This window comes from Micromys minutus (assembly GCF_963924665.1).
Source record: "Micromys minutus genome assembly, chromosome: 7".
Taxonomy (NCBI): domain Eukaryota; kingdom Metazoa; phylum Chordata; class Mammalia; order Rodentia; family Muridae; genus Micromys; species Micromys minutus.
This window is the reverse complement of record NC_137976.1, coordinates 6,477,386-6,483,385: the sequence shown is the minus strand read 5'-3', so window position 1 is coordinate 6,483,385 and position 6,000 is coordinate 6,477,386.

Sequence of the window (6,000 nt, the reverse complement as noted above, 5' to 3'; positions counted from 1 at the left end):
AAAGACTTGAACAGAGAGCGCTTGAAAGAAATAACATATGTCTAATGTGTTTGGCACCCTCTGCTGTCAGATAAGTACAAACCATAACTCAGAGACTCACTCCTAGCCTAGTAAGATGAGCAATAGAGAAAACAAATGGCAAAGACACTGGCGAGCTAGTGGAAAGAGCAAGGGCGCTGCAGGCTCTGGGGAATCCGTGTGGAGTTCACTCAAAAAACTAGAGCCCAAACGACCATAGACCCAGCTATACCATTCCCAGGTAAGTACCAAAAGGACACCATGCCCTGTGACAGAGACACCTAGGAAATGGAATCAGCCTAGATATTCACCATGAATATTCATTCATGACTAATGAAACTACAGAACACACAACAGAGGTTCATTCAGCTGTAAAGAAAAACTATAAGCTTCGCAGGGAAATGGGTGGAAATGAACAGTATTGAACTGAGGGAAGTAACCCAAGCCTGAACGACAGATGCTGTACGTTACCTCTCAGTAGACCGTACGTTTAAATTTTTAGATTTCTGTGTTTAAGTTGATGTGATCTCTGTAGAGTCAGAAAGGAAGAAAGAAGTCATAGGCTACAGGGAGAAGTGAGGGAATTGTAAAACATGTATGTATGGAGAGAGAGAGGGTGGGCATTTTTATTAATTAATTAGGTAATTAAATGAATAAATGAGAGGGCAACTATGTTGAGTAATTATCAGAATTAGACTTCCAACCTCTCAGGGTCTGGAGACTGAGGCTGTATTTCCTAAGAATGTCTCTCAGGTCCTCGAGATGCTTCAGGACATACAGTTGCCGTTCTTATCCCTTCTCTGGGCAAATGTCAGGGAGACAGATGTGGCCCATGGAGCAAGGACTGGGTTTGAGTGCACTAAGGAAGTCCTGGCGTGCCCCAGATGATGTGGGGTCAAGGTGACCTGTGTTACTTAAGATGTAGTTTCACGCCCAGCAGAATGGTATTCAATACAGAGATTAATTTCAGTTACACAAAAGTTAAAGCAAGCTGTGGTTCTCAGGACGAGCAGCTGGTTCGGTTGCAAGAACTTGGTGTGCAAGCCTGGGAGCATCAGTGTGGATCTCCAGTCCCCATGTAAATGTTGGGTGTGATGCTGCGTGCTTGCAGTCCCTCAGCTGAGGGTACGGAGACACTGGCCAGCCAATCTAGTTGGATCAGCGAACTTGAGATTCATTGAGAGACTGTCTCAAAAAAACAAAACAAACAGTGGAGAATGACTGGGGAAGACACCTGACCTCTGGCCTCCACACACACACACACACACACACACACACACACACACACACACACACACACACATACACACACACACACACATCAACACACACATATCAACACACATACATCAACACACACACACATAAACACACACACACATCAACACACACACAAATACACACCAACACACACAAATACACACATACATACCCCTTCCACACAGAGTCTGTGGGGAAAACAAACAACAGAGCTAAGGTCTTGGCTGCACTGTGGAAACTCAACAGGCTTCCCCAGTCTCCTTGGCAGACAGAGCTCAGGCGCATGGCCTCAGGCAAGCACTTCAGGACTCGGAGCCTCAGTCTCCTCAGTCATAAAAGGAGTACTAAGAATCTTTCCCTCCAACATCAGGTAGACACAGAGAAAAGCATTTGCCACACAAGCCTAACACCTCAGCCTGATCCCTGGAATCAATTGTGAAACAGGGAAGTGACATCCTGAAAGTTTTTCTTTTGACCTCCAAGTGTTCCACATATACCTCCGTACATGCTCATGTGTACACACACACACACACACACACACACACACACACACACTCACGCACGCACGCACGCACACACATCCTTTCAGGGGACATTGGAGGTCAAATGCAATGGTGTGTGTAGAGCCAGCACAAATGATACTGACACAGAGGACTTCCACATGAAATAAGAAGCGGCCTCTGTACAGAACAAACCTGCGGTGGCCTCAGGTTTCAGAGGGACTGTTTTCTAACCATCTCTTGTGGCGGGAGGCAACAATGTGTGCATCGTAGCAGCTTATGAAACAGGTTACATAAGCTCGGGGGAGGCTGACTCCACTTGGAAGCTGAGGTTCGAGGGCACAGTAGTTCAGAGGGAAGCCACCCGCCTCTCAAGTTTGCTCTCCCCACTCAGAGTGTGCCCCAGCCCAGCATGACCACCCCTGGAGCTTGCTGGAGGTGCGTTGCCTCCCTGCCAGCGCACTCCGGGCGATTATATGTATGTATATGTATGTATATGTATGTATGTATGTGTGTATGTGTGTATGTATGTATGTATGTATGATATGTGTATGTGTGAGAAGCACTGATGACATCTCTGGGTCTTTTCTTCCTAAATTAGTGGCCAAAGCAGCGTTTAAACACATTTAACATGAACATAATAAGCCACTGAAGACTTAAGAGAGTGACATTCAGAGTTAACCTGGCAGGAAGGTAAGCCTGCTTTCCCCTTGCGTCTTGGGGGAACAGATTTTATTATACATCCGGGCTTGTTCTCTGTCTCCTTAGCCAGCTTAAGGTAAGCAATTCTGGATGTTCTAAACAGGGTCGAACAGCTTTGTTTTGTTGGAGTTGTGTAGTAGGAAAACCATTGCTTTCAGAACACTAGAATACATCTTGTGCCTCCAGATACTGTTCCTAGGAGAGGAAAAAGCTCACTGCACCTCCGAATCAGTGAATCTGCCTCTTTCATATGGACTTACAGATAGAATCCCAGCACTTCTGGACAGACTCGGTTCACTGGGCACAGTGCTCACAAGGTTCATTATACTGTGTTATGCTGTAGAGTTTTAACTTTTAAGAACCTATTTGTGTGTGTGCTTGCTACCTGTGGGGACTAGGGGTGGGCTTCAGGTCGCCAGGCACTGAAGCACGTGCCTTTACCATCTTGCTGGTCCTGAACTCTCTGTGAAGGCTGAGTGGCTTCTCACTGTATGCGCTCATCCTTTGTCTCCTTGACTCCTGAGACTCACTGCTGCCATGAACATGGGAGTAGCTCAATATTCTAGTTTCCATGGTGACCCAGGTCTGCCAAATAAGTTTGAGGCCAGCCTGGGCGGTATGGTGCGACCTCATCTTAAATAAAGAAACAAATGGCACCCAGTACAGTGTAGGCTGGCTAGGACAGGAGCAACTTGAGATGGTACCTTGTTCCTCATCTGGCGTAAAGCCTTCTGGTTTCCACCACTAAATCTGTTGTATGGACTGGGCACTTTCCTACTGTCTGTAACCTTTTTTTTTTCTTAAGATGGATTTATTATATGTAAGTACACTGTAGCTGTCTCAGACACACCAGAAGAGGGCATCAGATCCCATTACAGATGGTTGTCAGCCACCATGTGGTTGCTGGGAATTGAACTCAGGACCTCTGGAAGAGCAGTCAGTGCTCTTAACCACTGAGCCATCTCTCCAGCCCCCTGTTCATTGCCTCTTGAAAGTTTCTTTATCTTGAAAAATGGTTTTCCTGCGTATTGCTATGACCATGTCATTTTTGTCCTTTTTTATAATTTCCATATGCGGAGGCATCCTGATATCCCAGGAGAAGTCCTTGTTGATTATGGGGCATGGCCTTTGATGTGCAGATGTATCTGGTTTGGGATTGTTTGTGGGGGACTTTTTTTTTTTAAGTAGACATCACATTCTTTAGGGATACTGGTCTATAGATTTTTTTTTTCTTCAACTATCTTTGTCTGACTTTGGTTCTGGGTAATACTTCACATGAAATGAATCTGAAGGTTTTTTCCTTCATGTTTCTGGAAGAGATTAAGAAAGATTAGCATTAGTAATTTTTTAAATATTTGGGAGCATTTATCAATGACATCATCTGGCTCTGATAACTAATCCTATTACTCCAATAGCCACATTAGTTACAACTGCTCAGACCTTTTCCATTTGCTGTTCTGAGGTGGGGAGTTTATAACTGTTGTATCTTTCCACTGACATCTTTGTCATGAAATGGCACCTCTGTCTCTTGTGAGTTTCTGACCTAAGATCTAGTTTGTTGATATAGGTACAGCCAGTCTTGATCTATTTGGGGATATCTTCTCCTGTCCCTTTATCTTCCTGGTGTCCTCAAATCCACAGTGAGCTTCTTATAGAAAGCATATAATTTAGCCTTTTATTTTTAAATTCATTCAGCAATTATATGTCTTTTGATTGATTAATTCAAAGCTTTACATTTAAAATAATCATGTCTGGGGAAGGCTTTGCTGTTGTACGTTTATTAGCTGTTTTCTTTTATTTTCATAGTTCTTCTGTATGGATTTTCTTCTCTTTATGTTTGTATTTATATTCTGTGGATTGTTTTTCTCTCTTTTAACTTCCCTCAGAATCCTTAGCTGAAAGTAAAGTCTGTGCTAAGAAGAGAAAACCAGGATGGGCAGGCAGTCTACTGGATGTGCGTCACTAGCTTGACAATTTTTTTATTGGATATTTTCTTTACTTACATTTCAAATGTTATCCCCTTTCTTGGTTATCCCTCTTTAAATGACGTCTTCTTTAGAAACAGAACAAGGAGGCAAGCAGAGGCAGGCAGATCTCTGTGAGACTGGGGCCAGCCTCAACAGTGAGTTCCAGGCTAGCCAAGGAAGTAATCACACCATGCTATGGGCAGTGAGGGTCTTTAGGTGTACCCTCACACCAAGACAAGTAAATGAGTGTGACGATGACAAACATCAGCAGCAAGAAGCGATCCCGGAATGAAGTCTTTGGGGCCCTGCCTCACTGCGGCAGAGTGAGGCAGTGGGCCGTCTCCAGGGGGCTCTCCTGCACGGTACCCACCAACCAGCCAACCAACCAACAAGTAATAAACATAACAAATCAGGGCAGGAGATTTTTGTGTCCTCACAATTTAAATAAAGTCCCTTCCTAACATATTTCAAACACACCTTCAGTCCAGTGTCACTGTTCACACTTCTCTGTGACTCTAGTCCTGTGCTAATCGCAGACACAAGCATCAAGTGCTTCCCAGACTCAAAGCTGCATCAGATCTTTCAACGCTCTAGACCTAATACCCCTTCTCTGTACAGATATCATTTTACATCACCTGTTTCTGCAAGCTTATGTGAGGATCAGATTCCACCCGAGTGAGAACAATGAGGAGTAACAGGCAAGGTGAACATTTGAAATAACTAACATGGATCAAACCCACATGAATCAAACAGAATAGACAGCAACCCGGCTAGAAACAGAAAACACCTTACACATCAGCAAACAACTTAGAATGTGCTCCGTCGGAAAATGCCTGCCTCACATGCGTGAGGAGCTGCATTTGTTCACTAGCAAGTGATTACTCAAAGATGAAGACACTAAACATGACGCCGACTTCCCAGCTCTCAGACAGGAATTAAGAGGGGAGGACTGACAACACACACAACCATTCTGAAGGACAATTTAGAAGAAACCTATCCAGCACTGTGTCCTTTTAGCAGCTTACATTTTACAGCAAGAAAATCTGCACAGAGCAGGAGAATATACACAGATCCAGAGAAAGCATGTGGCTCTGTCCTAAAACCACACGAGACCAACCACACGTCCCACAACAGTTGTAACACACTGAATTGTGCTATAAAGGTGACCTTCCTTGAGAATCAGGCATTTGAAGATGCAATTAGTTCAGAAGTCACATACAGGACTTAATGACTGGAATAGTCATATATAGGATCTAATGACTGGTATCCTTAGCAGAAGCAGAGACAGCACACAGGAATGAGGACAGTTTAAGATGGTTACTAATCATTATCAGTTAAAAATGCAATATCCAGGGCTGGAGTGATGGCTTAGGGGTTAAGAGCACTGACTGCTCTTCCAGAGGTCCTGAGTTCAATTCCCAGCAACCACATGGTGGCTCACAACCGTCTGTATTAGGATCAGATACCCTCTTCTGGTCTGTCTGAAAACAGATACAGTGTACTCACATAAAATAAATAGATCCTTAAAAAGAAAGAAAGAAGGAAAGAAAGAA